Source organism: Varroa jacobsoni, unplaced genomic scaffold, assembly GCF_002532875.2.
Source record: "Varroa jacobsoni isolate VJ856 unplaced genomic scaffold, vjacob_1.0 scaffold_404, whole genome shotgun sequence".
NCBI classification, from domain to species: Eukaryota; Metazoa; Arthropoda; class Arachnida; order Mesostigmata; family Varroidae; genus Varroa; species Varroa jacobsoni.
In genome coordinates this window covers 16,006-37,115 of record NW_019213306.1, presented here as the reverse complement: position 1 = coordinate 37,115, position 21,110 = coordinate 16,006, and the positions used below count along the sequence as shown (strand labels likewise).

Below are 21,110 nucleotides of genomic sequence, written 5' to 3'. Positions count from 1 at the left end.
CTATGGCTCCTTTGCTTTTTGTCTGCTTATTTTACGCTGCTGTACCCTTTTGTATTCTGTCACGCTGGTTTCGATTCCTTGCGGTCCCCTTCAGGCTTGCCTTCGGCGCATCGTTCTCGAAGAATAATATGTCGGTTGACGAAGATGGTGACAACGAAGTAAAAACGACGCGTCGCTATTTAAAGTTACAAGCTGAGAGGCGCGTCACGGCGGAACGCTATTGACACTTGTTGGTTTACTTGAACAGTGGTAGCGGCCGCGCTAGATATTCGATATATTACTATTAATGTCGTCAGAGTATCCGCATTGTCTTCGTACGTATGCGTGGACGTCTGTGGTCGTTCGCCGTGTCTGTGTTTATTCGCTCTGTGTTTATACACCTGTGCGGCTGAACGAGTGAGAAAGTGCGTCTGTCTTTTCTGTCTGCTACTCTGGAATATTGGTTGTTTGGCGGGCCGGTCGGCAACGATTGCATACGCGCAGCAGCTGCCGCCTCTTGTTTCAGCGGACGGGCCAGCTCTGTTCTGTCTGGACGATCGCCAAACAAACTAAGTGAATGGAATTCAGCGGACAAACAAACAAGCAAACGCACGGCTGGACGCTACGACGATACGCGTTATACCAGCCGATCGTCTGCTGCCGCTGATGCCGAAAGACACCGTCTACAGATCTGGACGCTAAGAACAACAATAAGCTTCACCTAACATCAACGGAGATTGACTTCTCTTTATCAAACCTATCTAGCTTGGACAGTTCTACGCCTTCGAGTACTATAAATGTCTCGCATGTATGCATAATTTGTCAATGGGCGTAAACGGCATTAATAACAGGGGGAGCACCGGTAACGGCACAAAGATAAACATGATTTACTATGATTATTATTATTATGATATATTTATCTATTCGAATGGAGGTCGTATGACCTCAAAATAAGATGAAGCTAGTTATGATACGAATTTCAAATGAAATCGTTGTTTTTATCAAAATAGTCAGTCGTAGACTGAGGTTGCCACGTGAGAAAGTATTCATATTAACCCTTTGGTTAGTTGGTGTCAGCTATCTATATATCATATAGGTGACTTAGTTTTAAGGAACTATCGTCCAGGACACAGAGCACACAATATTTAAGTTTGTAGTTTATCATCATGTTCAGCCAAAATAATAACTTTGACTTAGGAGATCAAGGTAGAATTTATTCAGTAGTCGCAACCGTTGCCCGTGATGCCTGCCGCAATAGAGCGCTTATTATTAGGGGACATTTCAATTCAGCGTAATCGATGCAAAAAACACCCGGTCGCTATACATACGTGTTGCAGTGAATTTTCTCTATTGTGCCACTTCTGGTTGTAACTAATTTCAATAACCACCGGTCCACGCTGACTCTACAAATTGGCTGGGAAGACAGGTTTTCCGACGGTGATGGAACCATCACCACACAATGATCGACCGCTATCACGCAATTACACAATTTTTCGACCTGCTGTTTTCATTTTTACCATGTTTTCTAAATTGTCGAATACAATACTGCCACATTGTAATCCGTACATCGTTTCTGTAACCGACAGCTAACGTCGCGCTTCGTTGAACGGTCGATATAGGATCTTCGAATTGTTACGTACGACCTTCATTAACTGGAGTAAATTTTTGCCCAGCGCCATCTTACGCATGAGGATTTTTTCTATTGTCGTTGGCTAGTTAACAGCAGAAATCCTCACATCGATATACAGCGTGTAAAGTGTGTAGTAAGTCCAAGATCTCAATGAAATTTGAAAAAAAAAAACAAGCGAAATTACGCGGCTACTTGAATCGATAACGGAGAGTTATAAAAAATGTGACAGAATTGAAGCAGTATAGTTTATGAGGCAAAGATCTCTTGGATAGTTTAGTTGCTTTTTAGTTCGTCAATGTAGCGGCTATACAGGGAAAAGGCACTTCGACCATAATGGAACGAACCGTGTACCGATATTTTCTCTCTCTCTCTCTCTCTCTCTCTCTCTCTGTCCGTCGTCGCAGCTACTCTGTTTTGTCTCTGCTGGTCGTCTGATTGAGCGTGTCCCTCGATGAAGCGTATCAGAGCAGAAAGCAGGGAGTCAGACGATGGCGTATAAGCATGGCAGACAAGACAATGACCGCTGTGGCAGTAGTCGGGTGGGTGTTGTACATTGGACCAAGTATAGTAGAATGGAGCAGCGATTCGCGCTGGAGCTTGGCATTCCAACAGTGGCAGATATCGGTCCGGCGCACTCACCAGTCCCAGCCGTCCACTTTCTGAGATGCTAAAAGCGCCTAAGTAAGGCCCAGGGACCTCTTCACGTAAATATTCATCCAAATCCATTCCTGTTTTTGAATGTATGGCAGGCCGCCTGCTTCTCATGTCGTTTACCTAGTCACTTTTACTGGCCACCGCAAGCAGTGCGACCGCCGCTCCTGCTGACAGTGTCCATAGTATACGACTTGAAAACCGCACGCTCTGAACTCAGCTACATAACATCGAAGAAGCCGTCTCTGCCATCGCCGTAACGACACCTGGTACATACTCTTGCTGCTGCCCTCTGCACGACAGTCCATATCTGCAGTGGTAACGTACCAAGCGACTGCTGTTGTTGCGGCGTCGTACAGATGTAAATGCCGGTATACAATCTCTGTTCTTGTCGTATGGACACGCAGGTTGTTTACATACAAACCACCCAACCCTACCAAAGTTAGAGACGTTTTTTTTTGTCCAAAATGGCGGTTTAACGTTAACGCCAATTAGGAAAGCTCGAGAAAGAATTCGTGAAGCGAATAGAAGGATTCTCAACAGAGTTTAGCTTGAAAGGATCTTAAAGCCCATCAGAACAGTTAAAAAAACTATTATTGATATTTTCAAAATGGAGATTAACAGTCGCTTTAGAGACAAGAAGAACATCCACGAATGGTCGGATCCTCCATAGAAGCGTCTCTTTAAGACTTTTTGCATGTTTTCATACCATTTAAGCTTTTCGTCCATTTAAAGCCCTTGCACTTTTGTTATCAGCCAAAAATTTGATTCCGTCAAAACGTTTGGTGCACGACGTGTTTGGGTTACACCTTCATAAATTAATATCATTTGACACATGACTATTATTAAAAAGTTCCTTGCGAACTAAAGAAAGAACATTTTGCAAATAACTGGTTTGTAAGCTAAGTTTCAAATTAACACTGTAATCGCGGTAGAGGATGATTATATTGAGTAAGCATAACTACCATAAATTATACATCATTCTATAGACATTCGTCATGTCTATAAAAATTCGTTGAAGTACTTGTTTTTGTTGAAATACATTCTCAGGAAAAAAAAAAGCATAAGAAAAATTGTAAATTTATGTAGTCACGCTCTTTATATGTAGAAGTGGGTGGTGTCACATGGGCCAAAATTTGCCTAACGCTGGAATCGAAAGAAACTGGCTCTGTAGAAATGGAAGCAATCATATTACTATGTTCATTAAGGACGCTTCTAATATATGGCCAAACCTGACCACATAATTTCATCTGGTCTAATTTTTAATATGTGGCTTCACTAACGTCCATTCAGAGAGAAAAAATCACTTCAGAACATCTATTACAGCCCTACAAGGAGGGATTATATGGGCCAGGGGCGGGGCTATACGGGCCACGAAGGATTCGATGCAAAGAGGTCTGTTATCCAACAAAGCTAAAAGGAAACCGTTTTTCAATTTTAAAAACGGTTTTAGCTAGAAATATCTATGCTTTGTATTAGTTTGTTGTCAAGTTAGGCAGGTTAAATGTTGCCAGTTGTTTACTAAAGATCCGCTGCACCGTGTGGAAGCTTTTTTCTTTTGAATGGCCTAAGTACTTGTAGATAGAGGAATTGCAACTTATTCGAAAACTATGGACGGACAATAACAATATGGGCCAATTTGGCCGTATAAAAGCCTGTATAGCCACCGTAAGTGTGATTTAAATGATTACCTATAATGCACGATCGTGGTCATCCGCATCGTAGTGCATCTATCGACAGTATTGCTTTTTTTTTTTCTTGTTCGAATGATAGGTTACGCAAACAAAGGCGTCTTTAAAACAGCAGCGACGTCAGATACAATGAATGCTTTAACAGGTATACTTAGCTGCGTCGCACTCAAAGGCTACCAGTTCTTTCAATTTCTCACCACAATTAGCATCGTCCGCACACGATTTTATATTCGCTCGAAATGTTGTGGTCCACAGAGCCTGAATTTGCTCCATCCGGTGTGGTCCTTAAGGGACCCGCGTTATCAAACTGTGGCGTAAAGAAACAATGAAACTGGCCATTTGGCTATTTCGTTATCATTTAACACAGGTTACTTAGATACAAAAAGGATACGTGGCTGTTCCTATCTGGAAATTCTACTATATTTCTGGTTCGCATGCATCGAAAAATCCTGAAGGCTTAATTGTCTTTAATCTATTTAGAAAAGGAAGCAGCCTATCTAGTCCCATTTTCCCCATATGGAAACCCTGTGAAATATTAACGACGGTTTTGCTACTATTCGACCATGTTAATTTTCGAATTACACCAAATACATACGACTCTTAAATTTTCAACGAAGGAAAATAACTTAACAATAATTAGCTCGGAGGAGTTCAAGCTTTGGCTCATACTATTATAAATAGCGAATAGAATTTTAATAGAGGTATGAGACGCATTTTGTGTATCGTTCCCCTTAAGCTTGCTCCAAAGCAAACGGCACTACTTGAAAACCGATACACAAAACATTAGTATGCACAAAAACTTTGACGCATCTCTTGTAAATATGGGCAAAATCTTGCGCACTATAATAACCCAGACTTTCATTTCGTCATGGAACGAGTGCATTTGTACAGGGTTGAGCACCTTTCCTAAGCACAAATCCTATTGCGCGCTCCAAATGTGACTAGGTAGCGTTGTGTGGCAAGAGGCATGTTTTCGATGAGAATTTTTCCCCCACCGAATTAATATAGGATAGCTTGCTTTTAGCGCGTACGATGGGAGATTATAACTAAGACTACTACTCCGAAATTTCTGGCGAATTTATTTTAACGATAGTGCTTTTAACTTACTCCATAAAATTTTCTGCATGTGACAAGCATCGCAATTCAATTACTTCTGAAGATTAGGTGAACCTTTTTAGTATTGACAGAGAACCCCTCTGTCTCCCCCTCCTCTCGCTCTCACCCTCACTTTTTGAGCTATCGATTTTTATTGTACGGAAAAAATTCTGAGTTGTTTCAGCAGTTTTTTTGATATATATGTATATATCGGCCAAATGTCGATGTTTTTCTTCAAAGCCTGAATTTCGTGCCAAACATTGTGATCTGAAGGTCGAAAACTATGACAGCATTAGCGCCTGATAATAGCAAACCTTTGGCAGTGAAAGAACTTTCCAACGATCTATAACGCTGCTAACCATCACAAACGAATGATTAGAAAAAAGCAGTAAAAAAATAACGATCATTTTCTTCTTAACGGCCCAATCTAAATAATAGCTATTTAACGAATGTACGTTATGCACAGTGTGTCCTGATGCCTGCAGCGGCCCCCGACTCGGGTACGTTATTTGTCTGCCTACCTATCCAGAGGCTTACCGAGTCAACATTGGGCGTCACTACTGTCAATATTGGCAAATCATTTGTTATTATACAGCGAAGGCGAACATGCCCTTCTATTTAATATACAGTTGGAATATGTTATTGGACTGTGGTTTCGCTGACTGAATAGTGCCCACATTTGCTATACTAAAGTGAGATTACATAGATCCATAGATACCTGCATTCACGTCTATATTCACGCCGATCACTGCATTCACGTCGAGCTGTTTGTGGTAGCAGCAATTCGAGTTAGAAGACTCAGACGAATCACTCCGATAAACTACGGATGATGAACGATGAATATATTGAGCTAAGACGTATTTATGGCTCCCATTTATGGGGAAAATACATTGGAAACGCAAGGAAAAGTTACATAATAGAAAGAATATAGAAGAGCTTTTTTCCACGTAACTTTTTGCCAGCCTTTGACAAGCATTTTGTACTATGCGTACCGCTCTGGTCCGATACTCGCCTGGCTATAAACGAACGGAGTGAATTTTGTTTGCCAAATTAAGCTCTAAGAAAGAGTTCAATCAACCAGTTACCCTATTTTTGAGGGTCAAATGTTATTATGAGTTGCAGCCATTAGCTTTCTCTAAAAACGTAAGATACCTAATTATCTGAGTTTTCCTTGTTGCAGAGGTACGGAGCGGACGAAGGGGCTCTTCGAAGCTTCTGTCGAAGAGATTATGCTGATTAGCAAAATTAATATGACGCTACTATTGGACAAGAACAAGTGTATGCGAACGAGATATATTTTATTGTTACAGCGTTTGTAAAAGTATCGGTTTAAACATAAATACTAAGTCTGCCATATTTGGCACAAATAGACCTCGTACTAGTCTGATCTGTGTGGTACGAAACGTGATGAGACGATAGTTGACGGTAAAAGTCAATTGTTCTCGTCTCGTTTTGATGTCGGCTATTCAAGAAGATAACGTTTAGGCCATGGCCAAGCATCCAAGGCTGATTGACTTCAGTTACACTTTTAGGACATTGTGAACGAACGTATTCATTTCGTCCTAAACTCGCCTTCAAGTGCTCGCAGTCAGGCCTATCCTGTTTTCAATAACAACAAGTCAGGTTTATTAAGATCACCATCAAAACACTGCCACGGTACCGCTAATAAACTAACGTTGAGCGTACCAGACAATCACGGCGGAGAGTTGACGTTATAATTAGCTAGGCAGAAGGAAAATTATTCCTAGACGATTAAGTCTACTGTGATTTCCGCATGTAAATTGTTTTAATGACGGCGTCCAACGACTGTTGGACTATATGAGTCACCTATGAAAGGATTTCAATCCGTAAGCATGCGATCAATAAAAAATTTTGGGCGCATTTCCTTTCGATTCGGCCGACTATCTGTGGCATTTGTAGCTGATCTGAAGGAGTTCGATCGAGCTGGAAAAAGAAACGTAAACGAAAAACACCAAGTAGAATTGAGTTATTAGCTAGAAGGTTCAGTCTCAAAGGAGTCCCAGGAACTAGTAATATATATAGATATATAGTAGATAATTGAGCGAGTTCGTTGGTAACATCCGCTATGTAATTGTCTATGGTTTACTTATTCTTGCGACGACTGGCTTCCAGCAAATAGAAATCATCTACACTCAATTCCGAACCCGCACGATCATGTGTAGCCAAGATTAGTGGGCAAATACGCGATAACTGCATCATCACGAGGATGCTGAAGTTTGCTAGCAATATGAGGTGTGATGTTAGCTGAAGGAGGAGCCTTCGCAGCTAATACGCCTCTTTGAAACATATTCAAACCTTCCCGTCTAAGTTCAATAATAAAACGAATGACGCTACATAGTTCACTAGCTTCCCACTTTTTTCCCTTCATCCGATCGTTGTGAGTTCTCTCTATAATAGAGGCTTCGGTAGCAACGGCCGAATAAACAGGATTCTACTGCTGCTCTCCTGCTGCCGTCATTTCTATGATCAGCAATGTATGGTATAGATGAAAGACGCAATCAAACCGGTCAATGGATTACGGAGGAAAAGCTATTTCTAAGTTAAGATGCGTAATAAAATGCCTACGTACAACGAGATGCTGGTTCTATAGAGAACACTTTTCCTGCGAAAATAGCCGTGTTCGTTCATTCTCGCACCATGATCATCAGCGGTAGCAACAGCGGTACACCGAGTTCACCTCTACAGTCTGTACCAGCCGGTCGCACAGACAGAAAGATAGACAGCGTGCAGGCAGGCAGGCAGGCAGGCATGCAGGCAACCATCTCCATATAATAGCTGCCGACGTGCAGCTATGCGGTCGTTACGTTTGGTGCATGCACATACACCTGACGACATGATAGCACACTGGCTAAAATAGTTCTTCAATAAACTTGAGCGTATCACGTGGTCTGTGTTCGAATCTGGGTACAGACGTTGTTTGTTTTGTGCTGAGAAAGACCGGTTCTTTAAGAAATAGCGTAGCGGCGTTGGTACCATAGGTAAAGTACGAAAAATGCCGAAATGGCAGCACACGATTACTGTGTCGATGGGTAAGGCAGCCGGCGGAGGCAAAATCGAACCGTGCACCACGCAAACAATTTTCATACTTTAATTATGATGAGCATCAGCTTCTTAGATGCGACGTTGTTATTATTTGTGAATTACCTTACGGAGAAAAATGCGGTTTCCTACCCTTTTATATATAAACGTGCGTATGTAAAGCCCTCCGTTTTTCCTTAGCCATGCAATGATACGAATCATAAAACACTTGTAGAAAAAACTCAGGACAACACATAAGAAAAAGGAAGACTTGACTTGAAGAAATGTGCTATTTCATAAACTGTATATAAATTTTTTGTTCGTTATAATTAGCTGACCAGTAGAAAGACGAAGCTAGCCTTTTAGGTGTCATACCTATTCCTCGAAGAGCGTTTTTTACGTCTATCTATCAGTTCCGTTTATCTATTGCAATATTAATAATCGTGCCACCCGGTCAAATCTTGTTACTTGTATACAGCGACGGAACAGGTGACAGCTAAAAGGTATTGATGAGTAGTGCCGTAAAAGGCGTGATAAAGACCCGATGGCGTTGGCTGTTTCGGGCTGCTCTATTAATCTGTCGAAGATTTTTATTACAAGCGGGTATATATTTTGTATAACTTGCATCTCTATGGCCCTGGTGTCTTAATTGACCGCAATGTACAATGCTTGAGGTACTCCATATGCACATCTGAGTAATTAAATTCGACCGTCATTTCATTGGCCATTGTGCGTGGCAAGTGGGGTTTGTGGTGACCCACATTCACCGCTGGCCGTATACAGCGGCAGCCAAACCAACATCAGAGATGCAAACAAAGGAAAGATTTTTTACACGAACGCACTATTGTTACTGGTGATTTTACATTATTATAGATATTAATAGTACTAATAAGCAATATAAAATTTTGGTTTTAGATTCCAAATCGAGTTCTTAGCTATCAGCATACTCCGATTTTTGCAACGGTGTTGAAATTTATCTAGCTGAACAGTTAATACCGACTCCCGACGTGTCCAGTGACGTGGAAGAGCCCTACTCACAAGATAAGTTTGCTTATTTGTTATTGTATTATATCTAAAAGTTGCCTAAGCGCCATTAGTCGTTGTCCGCTGTTTGCCTTTCGCTGCGGACGAAGTTTGAAACGGCCTGCTGTATTTCTATGTATTCACTATATTACAAAGAATAAATAGCAGGGGGCTTCCACTGGTCAGCAGTGGCTGTCGGCCGGAGCTGCCGCGGCCGTGTGTATAGGACAGATGGCAGCCAACGGGGCCGTCGTGAGTGTGATGTTCGTTGCTGGGCTCACAAGCTGGTTCCAGTCACCACCGCCGCTATACTACTCAAGCTTCTAATGTCGCTGCAATGCTACCACAACGGGTCCCGGCGTCAACTGCGATAACGACAACGGCGGTTGAGATATTCAGTCAACACCGCGCCGCAGTACGGTCTATCTGCCAGTGACTACATCTCGTGACGTCATCGCGGCGTTCGTCTCGCGTCAGAGTAAAATGGCGTTGCCGCTGTAAGTATGTACTATAGCCACTACCGCGGTGAGTAGCACGATCGACATGGAGAACAGACGGTCGCGTGTCCTGCAGCGACGGTACTTCGGTTATCGTTGTAATAACGTCGTCTTAACGAGTCCATTACGATGCGATTAGTGACATCTTGTCACTCGAGTACACTGCGACTTCAAGCAACCTTCTCGAGAACGAAAATAAAATAACCCGGTGTTCAATCATATGTCACGCATCGGCTCTTGCAGACTTCCCTAAGTGGTTGGCATAGCTAGCCTTGAAGCTTCGTTGCGTAGCGCTGAACGACACAATGTATACTCCCATCTTCAAGTGAACTATAGGCAGAGACAAATTGACCAAACAATAACGGGATAGCGTTCGTAATTCGTCCCACCATCGCTGCTGATGCTCTTACGATGTTAATCCGTCGTTGGTTCAAGCCGCAGTCGTTGTCCGTTCGGGTGGTCGTAAAAGGCGCGCGCGCGCCCGCGCCCGCGCGCGCGCGCACACGCACGCACGCACACACGCACCAAAAGCCGTTCAAGTGGATGGTGTCGATGATGTCGGTTTTACCTTCGCGTCAGTGCCGCTGGGCACCGCTGCTGATACTGGGCGGCTGATTGCAGTTGCAGTGATGGCCGTTGACGGCCACATACCGTGAGCTGTTCCCGTTGCTGCCACTACTGCCGTAGCAGTGCTTACGAAATCTTATGCAAGGGCTTGCAGAACTGGGTCAGGGCTCCAGGGCCGCCCTTACTGCAGCGACTACTACCGACGTCACTGCTGACGCGGCCACCGCTGTTTAGCACGGGCAGCAGAAACAGTGGCATCACATCGTAACGAAGCAATATACCCGTGGGTCTGCGGACAAAGAGTGACTGGCCGTGCTTGCTACTGAGCTTGTAGATCGCCTTCATTGGTCAGCACTACCGGTCCTGCTGCAGTTGACGGCCAGTAGGGGCAAACCGGCCGGCTGGCTTACTTGGCCATCTTGACATCAGCGTCATTAACACCATCACTCGCTCTACCGCCATTACCGCTCAGTCAACGGTTGTCTCCGACAAGAGCTAGCGACAACAATAACAGGCTCGAGCATTCACGCACGCATCCCTGCTAGCCAAGTGAGCAAACGAAAAACAACTAGTCGATACGAGAAATTCTGAGATTGTCAGCTCTGGATTCGTCCATTTTCGTCCTGGTCACCTCTGATTAAATCAAAATCAGCCAGAGTGTTGTCGTCCTCGCCGCCGCCGCCGCCGCTGTTGTTACAGAGGTATGGAGGCAGACGCTTGTTGTTGCCCTGTCGCGCCATTATCAGCAGCATGAGCCTGCTCGTCATCATCGAGCCGTCGCTGGTTGCAGCTTATCACTGCTGTGTACCATCGAGTGATAGTGGCTGTAGTAATAGCGTAGCCGTAGCATTAATGCTGGTCGTGATGGAGTTTTCAATGTTGTTGACGATGGCGATTGGGACCGCTTAAGCCTTGGTTGGTCGGTCGGTCGGTCGGTCGTGTCACGGCGACTTGTCCAATGATCTTTCCAATCGTTGAATGTTGTCGAGCCACCGCTGACGATCGCGGTGATGAACTGGTCGTTTGCTGGCCGCCCTTTCTGTTCTAGTGCAGCGATCCTTTTTCTAGCAAGAGGACGCCCCTGCCACCAGCTGGACAACAGCCAAACGCGCGCCGGGCGCTCTTTCTCCATTACTGTGACCAACAATCCAGCAAGAGGGAGGAGTTACAAACGGCAACAGCAGAAGAATGAGAAACGAAGAGTATCAACATGTAGACGGAAAAGACTGCGTAGTGGCTTAGTACCGATAGCAGCGCTAACACAAATAACAAAAGCCCCAGCAGTTCGGTGCAAGTCATATGCGCTTGGTCGACCCGTCGGTCGCGCCTATCTCTGTGTGTGCGTACGTGTGCAGACAGCCGCGGCAGTGGTTCGCTGAACAGACGGAAAAACCAATGCACTTTCGACGTCGATCGGTGTATTTCGCCACAATCCGTCTCAGACCGTCACTACCTTCCTTATCCATCTGACGGCCGGCCGGCCGATTGATCGCGGGAATAGTAATAATAATAATACATCGCGCCATGCGATGGTACCGCAGCTATTGCGGCTGCGCCTACCGTAGTAGTGCGATTAAATCCGCGATCTGCTGCCGATTACATCGACAACCATTACATAATAGTTGCTCCTGTTCCTAGTAGTCTAGTCCTGCCTAACGTAGTTTTTAGATTCCACGAGCCATTTGTCCCGATAGCGACAACGACTTAATAAGTATATTGCCTTAATATATCTAAAAGTCAACTCATTCTTCTTAAATACCGAGGCAGAATATGTGACATACATATTTCTCGCGTCCTCAAATTGTCCACAGCACCGAACATAGTATCCCCAAGGCGCACATGTAAAGAGAAACGCCTTTTGGACGCCAGAAACTGTAAAGGCGCGTCCATCGAGTTCGGTGCATCAGCCAGATACACACGTGTTACATAAAGGCTAGCAGAAGCCACCACCACCACCACCACCACCACCACCACCACCATCACCATCACCACCACCACCACCACCACCAAATCCTCTTGTCTATACTCTATCGTTGTATCGGTTTTAAGGCATTCTTATACATCAATTGTCGGGATGAAATATAGGGGCTACTGTATGTACGAGGGAACAAGAATGATAGAAGGGCAAAGCCCTCCCTGATGATGCTGTTGCACGCGGAAGTCAGGGCGTCGTCGCTGACTGAGGTGATTTAGCCCTAGACAGTGCGTTGCCAGTAGGAGAGCACCTGCCATTGTTGCGAGAGACACCAACGTTTAGCGCATTAGGCAGAAGAGATGGTACATGTTGGACGGAAGGGGTCGATGTTCTCTCAGTCGGGGTCGCTCGAAACGCGCGGCACGACGCAACGCACCGTACGGCAGCAACGATGGTAGCGGCTGTCGCTGCGACCCAAACGAACGAGTTCGAAAACAGCAGACGACGGCAGACCGGGCGTAAGCAACGATGGAGAGACTCCCGCCATTGCCACAGCCGCCGTGGTACGAGCGTGTACCATAATGATACTATCTTATAGTATATTATAATACACAACGGGATACAACTGGCTGATAATATTCAACAGGACCTACCTCGAGCTATAGCAGCCAATTGATTGCCGGTCACGTGGTCAGCCAACGCCGGCAGCTTTCTCAGCGGTTCTGGTGCTGTTTGTTAATGAAGGTCGACATTTCACTTTGTTTTGTTGTAATTTCTTTCTCGACGCAACGCTCAGCTCAAACGTGCGGGTACATTACGCCGGCATGGGAACTGTTGAAAGTTGTATCGGCAACTTCGACATTAGGCTGTAAGCGCAGCCATTGATCAGCTACACGCGGTTGCTTCATCGTCGTTAATACTCGATAGCTCAGACCGCTTTGAAATCCGCTCGGTGAAAGTGTGCTAATGGTACAAGGCAAGGCAAGAGTCGGCCCAGAAATGTGGGATTAAGACTGTGTGAAGCTCAGGCGCGGTCGATACCTTGCGACACAGATGTCACAGCTGTTATGGAACAGTTATCATACTAGTAACGCCATCGGATATAGGTACAAAAAAAGGGGCTTCAAGAGAAAGCATCTAAGGGACGTTTAGTCAGGCATGGGGGGGGGGGGGGTTCTCACGCTTACGGGTAAATATCTATACGTCGAGACTGGACTTAGGGTACCGTGATAACATCTTCAAGTCAGGACCTGAACCACTCGTTTTAATATTGTTGTAACCATTCGGCAAGCGATATTGCGAGGCGTAAACTCCCTAATGTAACGCTCAAATGCTCTGCTCGCAAAAGCGTCCGGTGGAATTGAATTTTGGTTTGCTAGTAGGTCAAAAATCCCCCAAAATGCAAGGGCTTAAAACGGCTGAAAAGTCCAGAAGGCATAGAACGTCTTCCAAATATTAGCATTTCAAGCTGATCTAGACGACCCAGTTGGCAACTGATATTATTCTTTCCGTCAATTTCTGTGTAAGGCATCTCGAAAAATAGCTCTTTAGGCCACTGTGATGAATCTTTGAGCGAAATCTAAACCCTATCAAAGATCTTCTGACCTGCCGTGTGGCAATTTCTCTCTGATGTTTCAGAAACCGCAAAAAAACTGGCATTCGGGTAAAGGGCAGCGCTTTCATACTTGGGTGGGAGTTCATCAGGCGCGGAAATATTCGATAACAACTAATCTTTGCTCAAACTGCAAAAACGACGCGCTCCTATCCCTCATGAGGAGTTTTGCTGTTTTACTTCACAACGAGACGGCTTTCTGCCAATATCAATAATAGTAAATTCCCTTCTATAACAAAATGCCCGCTAAACTTTGTTCGGATTTTAATGACGTACCCTATAGGTATACGTACGTATAATGATTGCTGACCAATGTTTACTTCGTCAGTAGACGTAGCGGAATTGCTTTCAGAAGCGGTGGTAAAAGTGGACAAATGATCGGTGATTCGGAGTGAACGGTTGTCGCCATTGCTAAATAATTGTTTGTACGTTACTTCTAGACGTCACTAGGTTCTCTTTACTTCCAGTGCTGCCTCAACCATCACTGTGACTGTGGTCGTCACCAGCAGACGGCAAATGATTCAAGTCGTAAGCCCTGCGAGTTGCTACGTGCTATTACTAACTGTCATCTATGATAGTTAGGTCACCGGAACATTGCGACGAGCTTTGCTGCGGGCGACCGTAGCAACAGCGACGATCTCCAGCGTACATTATTCCAGCAGAGCGGATGCAAAAGCCATTGAGACTCCATCGGTCCTCTATTTAAAAGGGACAAGAAGGTATACCCGATACATGTGTAGCCAGACGATTAAAAATGGTCGGTGTATACCATAGTGCGCCCTAAGATGGCGTGTGGCATACGAGACTTGTGCCCGTGTGTCGGCTGTAAACAGTTCCGCTCCACAGGGGCATTTACTTGCACGCCATCAGCTCCGGGTCAGTGACGGTAACCGGAGCAGTAGTAAAGGGCAACCTAGTACTAGTAGAAGTAATCATAGCGGGAGCAGCAGAATCAACAACAGATTAGCTTTACTGCAATGGCGCTGCTACTGCCGCTGGTTTGCAACGATAATCATCTGTAACGCCGCTGTAGCAGCCAGCTAAACAAATATTGACAAGTAAGCCAGCCATAGGGTATAATATTATGCCGCTGGCTGAGGACTCAGTGCATGGCCACAGTGTGAGGAATGCCCACGGCTGCTGCTGTCAGGAGCTAACCTAAATACATTGATTGAATGTAGGCTAGGCTGTTCCATTAGTTGGGTGCGATTGTGCTGGTAAAGTTAGCTGGTGAGTTCTCCCTTACGGCATCCTTCGGGCTTTGGCGGCCTTCGGCTGTTAGAGCCAGGGTAAACGGAAGGCTAGACTGCAGTTGTAGGGCATCCGGAAACACGGCGTTTTGCTTATCCTGGACCCATCCAGCCACCGTTGTGCTATTTCCTAAGAACTTCTGTTAACTTAAGAGTCGTCTTACGCAGTATATACACGAAAGCAATGCTGAAACTGTATAACGGCACGTCGATATCTTTTTATTGCGGCTGCAGAAGGTATGCGTCTGAAAGCTCTTCTCGACGTAACCCCCCGTCATAACTACTACTTGATGTACATCTACACGCACGCATATCTAATAGTCTACATATTGTTGTCATTGTTACCCCGTTCTCCCCTAAGATGAATGAGTGATAGGTAATATAATTAAAAATTGATAAATAGCCAATCCAACCAAAATCTGAAAGGGTCCATGCAGCAATCTGATATAATCCGCCAGCGCTACTGTTATTATATAATAACTTCGATTAATATTTACTACGGGTTTGTAGGACTTCTATATTTCTCTATTGTACAATGGTAAAATAACATGAAATGTAGATGGCAAAATGTTTGTAAATTAAAATTAAATATAAAATAAAACATTTCTAATCAGCCATAATAGCATCAAAAGACGCTTAAGTATACTAACGGCAATGATTACCTTAGAAACTCTAAAATTCTGTGCTGCCTCCAACAGTTTTCCGTGACTGATACGTCAAAAAATATTACTAATAAAAATGCAGACTAGGCAGAAGCGTCGGTTCTATTTAATACTAACCCAGGTGTGATTCAGGAATGCTTTTTCGGTACATCTGCTACTCACTTTATACACAGCTACCTCCATGCCTAAATATAATGTCTCATGCAGCCATATAAGATAAAAATCGTACTCTTTGTAGCGATTCTGCTGGCTTAATCGAGCCTGGCACGGGAAAGCAGCTGCCAGACCAGCCAAACGTACCACTGCGTCCCCAACTACGATAATAACAGCAACACCTTTAGGTCGTGACTATCAATGATGGCAGCACGGTCAATCTACTGCAGCGGCTGCGAGTGTCGATGGCTTCACTGTCGCAGTCTCGGCCATCGCTGCAGCAGTGCTTGGCAGCGGGGGGGTTCACTAGTCAGAGTACAGGGCATGTTGTGAGCTATACAAACATTGAGCATTGCCATCAACGTTCGACTGGCGCTATTACTGCTAGAACGAGGGAGATCTGTGGGCATCGAAACCACGTAGGGCCCTGCCGATATGTAGCGTCTGTATACGAAAAGCCCGATAATAACGACGATGACGGTGTTGACAATACTTGTGGGCTAAAGAATAGAAGAGATGTTTTGTTAGCGAACGTTATAGTATTCGTCTTCATCGCCATAGCAGTTAAGTGTAGCAATGACGGCTGGGGCAAGAGGGTCTTGCAGTTGTCTTAAAATCTGAGAAAATGCAACAGATTGTCGGTTATCTGTGAGATTTGGCCCCGAAAAGTGCACAGCGGGATTTCACTGTCTTTTTGCGCCCATTGAAGGACGTACTACATCGGCAGCCTGTCGCTGTGGAATGGTAGAAACAGACAGATCATTTGAGTCGTGATTAACCTCAGACCGACGCTGATACTAAAAAAATCAAGTTATCATGGTGGTTACATGGCTTCTTGCCGAAACACACATGTCATCTGTATATGCTTGATACCGGGACCTGCGTTTATGCTATCGTTGAGAAGCGAGCAGTCAGATGTAGTAATGTTCATATAGACGGTTACAGAATGTAAAATTCGAAGAATTTTATTCTTATCGTACTTATGGCAATCGTGGTGCTAGCGTCGCAGCGAAAACTGACCAAGAATTACTCGCATCTATCGATTAATACCAGCAGCAAATCACATATATGGATAATTTTTTTCCTTTGCTTCAGCTAATTATCTTTGTTCTCTCCAATAACTTACGAACGCTGCCTCACATATTCTAATGAAAAAAAAAATGAAAAATGCTCACGTGATACCATTTAATTATTTCGGACTTCGGTAAGCGATGGAATACCGTGATCAGTATCTTTTTATAAATAAGTATTTTACTAAGATGTAACACGGTAAATATTGGCATGATATTTAAAAACATTTAGATCCACAATAGATGTAGGTAACGGCACGGCTGATCCTCTACATACTATGACGAATGGCCGATCACCTGCTTCGCGCGTAAAGTGTTCAATATGCATACATTATGTACAGAACAGAAAAAAAGACATATGCGTAAACTTGTTGAAGTTGACTGACATCGAATGGGATTATCTTATAGCATTGTATTGCCAAGATACAGCTGGAAATGCGAATCAATCTAACGCCCTATGTCTCGCCAAGATGTTGTAGACTCCTGAGCCATCACCGCTGTCACCGCTTTGCGTGTAGCAGCCAGTAATAAATGCCGTATTCGAACAGGGTACCCCGAACTGCGCACTCCAGATATTACTAGTGCTATCGCTAAAGCTCAGCGAACGTGTTCGCTTCTCGTGTCGTCACAGGGTTCAGTGTTCTGTCGAGTTAATTAACCCGGCTGCGCGGAACAGCACATGAACTTGAGATAAGTATTCAGGTTTACAGCCCATCACAGCAGCGGCCACGGTACGGCGTCCAGATAAAACGCGTACGGCCTCAATGCATCGAGACGAGCTTCATATACCGTGCCAGCGCGCTAAGAACTTATTTATGCAATGACAATTGAATTACAACTTGAGCACTTCGTCTTTTTTTCTTGCTAGCTTCAAAATTACACTAACTCCCGCAGCAAATAATGTGGATTCAGACCTTTGCGGACGCTACTTGATCTCTGTTAAGAGCGGTAACAGCAGTATCACTTCGGCCTTCTCAGGCCACAATATGTGTACATTTTCAGTAAGGTCATTTAGCAGGGGAACGCAGCGGCAGTCGCAGCCGGCGTAAATGGTGTTTTCGCACATTTCGTCTGTTCTTAGTTACGCTATACGCCGAACTAACTCGCGAAAAGAGACCGCCAGAGGAACATTTTTTTTATGCTTTCAACAATGATATTATGCAAATAAGCGAGCTTACTAAACAAGCGTTTCAGGCGTCAGTTACAGTGTTTTTCTCCGTTTTCTGATTGATAGGATCCACTCAGGAGTTCCGATATTAAAGCGAGTCGTTCGCCAAAAAGGTTATATAGCGAAGTATAGTAGAAGCCCTGTTTTTTCGATCAACCTGTACGCTATCTCATTGCTGGCTGATGAGCTACAGTTGCAAAGGGAACCGTTACCGCTAGGCCGAGTCACCGGAATCAGCTGTCACTATCGCTAGTAGTCTAGGTCCGAAATCGGGCGTAGGGACACTTTGTTTCATGCTGAGAGCCAGCCGTCAGAAGCCACCAGCCCCGGCCGTAACGATCGTACTACTTCTACTACTGCACGGGCTACACCTATCATCGCTATGACGCCACTTGCTACTGCTATAATTGAACACTGCTTTTAATGGGGACAATGATGGGGTTTTAGGGGCCATCACGCTTTTGGACTTCTGGCTGTTCTGCGGAATGATGGAAGAAGGGAGAAAAGATAAGATAGTTGGGACGGCAACAGGGTCATCTTTTGGCCAGCTTACCTTGACTGTGGCTAGCTTCTGTTCGTTGGTCGAATGACTGACTAAATAAATGAGTCAGTGGCGTGATTGCCTGTCGCATCCGTACCCGCATGTAAGAACGTGTCTATGTGTGTGCGCGTACGTGTCACACGTTCGTAGAAACGTCGTTGACTCAGAGGTAAGAGTTTTACGTTATATTCATACGTATCCACATTGCCGTGGCAGCAACATTTTCATGAATAAATATTTAACAGTAACGAATAATACGTGACAGGAACACCCTGCTATTATACTGAATTTGCCCACGTCGATTGGGTTCGGCACTCTTTTCTTCTTTCTACTTTTCTTAACCATTGAGCATTAGTTACAATGAGCTTGCCACTAAGCTGGCCATTACAGGAACTCTAACGTTGTTATTGCTACCACTATTCCTCTTACTTTTTATCTTCTTCGTCGTCGTTGATCGTTAATGCTGCTAATGCTGATGGTCACGATGATCATCATGATGTGCTGGGTCAACCATCTTTTTTTTTTCTTTTTTTTTGGCAACAATCAATAGTTGACCGAGCGGGCGACGTCCCTTTTGCCATTTGCGCCCTGTGACGGTTAGCATCATTTACTGCTCGCTCGATGCCCCCTGTGGCCCTCAGCGCACTAGGCCCTCACTTCGGTATGACTAACCAAGAATAGCGGAGAAGACGGCTGATTAGGGAATCGTAAGGGGTCGTCTCTTAAAGGCGGAAGGACAAAGGAAGCGACGAGAAAGCACATGAAATAATCCGAAACACGAATCCCGGAAACCTACATGGTCCAAAACTCTAATTTTTTCCCCTTATTTATAAATTTCCTTTTTCTAATAAATGCGTAATTTTCGAGTGGTGCGCACACACGCGTACCTTATCTCTAAAAAGGCAAACAACAACGGTGCTGCCAATGCCACATGGCACGTGACCGTCGCTTGCCACCTATCCGTTACCATTCTTCTGTCCTCTTCTATTCGTATCGTCCGAGTTGACAAACAAACACTTGAGCTTAAAACAAGCCTTGTTTGTATGACCACTCTTTGCGGCTCTTTTGCCGGATAATAAATTCGTCGACCTGGCCAATTTAATAAAATATCGACATTGCAACACTATTTAAATATCTACCTTAAAAAAACAGAACGGTGGTTCTGCTATAACCTTTAACGAATTAGTCTAGGGTAGTAATATGAACATACATGTCATTATCTATCAGTGGCAAGAAATTTTCAATATAACACTGTCATAGTAAATCGAAATCAGTACTTGATAGATACAACATCACGCGCCATAAACGAGCTACCAAACGACAGTATAACTCGATCAGTAAGTTCACAAGCGATAACTTATAACTTTTCTAAAAAAAAGATAAACAAATTTAATTGGAATACTTGAAAGCCACATCTTACGTTATTCCTCTATATCCTGTGGACAGAATGCGTAGAACTTCTTCTCAAAAATATTAAATATAATTAGCCCCAAAGGAAGAATACTTCAAGTTTGTAATAAGCCGTACACTAGACACCGGTATTGACTCATTCGTTAAGCGATCGAGCACTTGCCCACCTGCGGGCCGGTATCGGCCATATGTCGCTACGGTGCCTAAATTTGCAGCCGGAGACGTTACACACTCAACAAGTGTGACAACAAGGCATCTATTAATAACTTTAGCAAAACAACAACCATAATGGTACAATATATACCATAGCTGTAACCTTGCTGCGCTTCTGTCCGCGTCTGTAGGATTCACTGGTAAACTTGTATTATCCAATGAGACAATGAAGGACACGTCGTCTCCAATGATTGTTCTCGCTCCGTTGCCATTACCGGACGAGATTTCGGCTGAGAATAACGGCTTTACAGTCGTTACTTTTTACTCAAGTGACACTTGCGTCGCCATGCAAATCGTCAATAAATATATATGTGAATAGATTTGGAGAGCCCTGAAAGCTACAGCTGGATCGGCATTTTATTTTCGAGGATATTCATAAGCGTCGTTGACCGACGCAATCACAACCTTGACTCACAATGGCCTTTCGATCCGAGGTGAAAGATAGGATACGACATTATCTAAGGGACAGGCTACACTATGGATACAAGAAGCATGAGTGATTGGGGTGAACACAGAGGTCAAATCAACCTTAGCGACTGCGGCAGACAGATGAGGTACAGATACGGTACGCTGTGCATCTATCCATACGTCTAGAGCATATTTGGCTTTACGTTTGTTCATATGGGATCCTTTCTTTGCGATAATCCCGTCCATCGGAGATATCAGAAGCAATACCGAGCGCTCGAAAAGTGTTTAGCGGAACTTATCATATATACTAAGCTTACGATTACCGACAGCTTATACCGTGATCGTAAAACGTTTATAGCATAGTAATCCAATAGTCTCACTATTAGTAAGAGTAATAATTAGTGCGTCAGGCTAAAGAAAAAATCTATGTACTTAGACGGCATCGCGGGCGTCAAGAACGAAACCCAAACGAGGGTCTTTTAAATTTTAATTACCTTTCACATTGACAATGAACAATTCTGGCTGGCCAAAAAGAA

General features: G+C 44.2%; 1 protein-coding gene and 1 long non-coding RNA gene across 6 annotated transcripts in view; one reads left to right on the top strand and one right to left on the bottom strand.

Moving 5' to 3' along the window:
• The window catches only part of LOC111260127 (ftz transcription factor 1), an 89,241-nt gene that overhangs the window by 52,132 nt on the left and 15,999 nt on the right, over positions 1-21,110 (top strand). The gene's annotated exons all lie outside the window — the stretch shown is intronic.
• On the bottom strand, positions 6,326-12,636 carry LOC111260128 (uncharacterized). Its single transcript, XR_002680113.2, has 2 exons — positions 7,637-12,636; positions 6,326-6,990 (listed from the first exon to the last, which is right to left on the bottom strand). It is a non-coding gene; the product is annotated as an uncharacterized LOC111260128 (long non-coding RNA).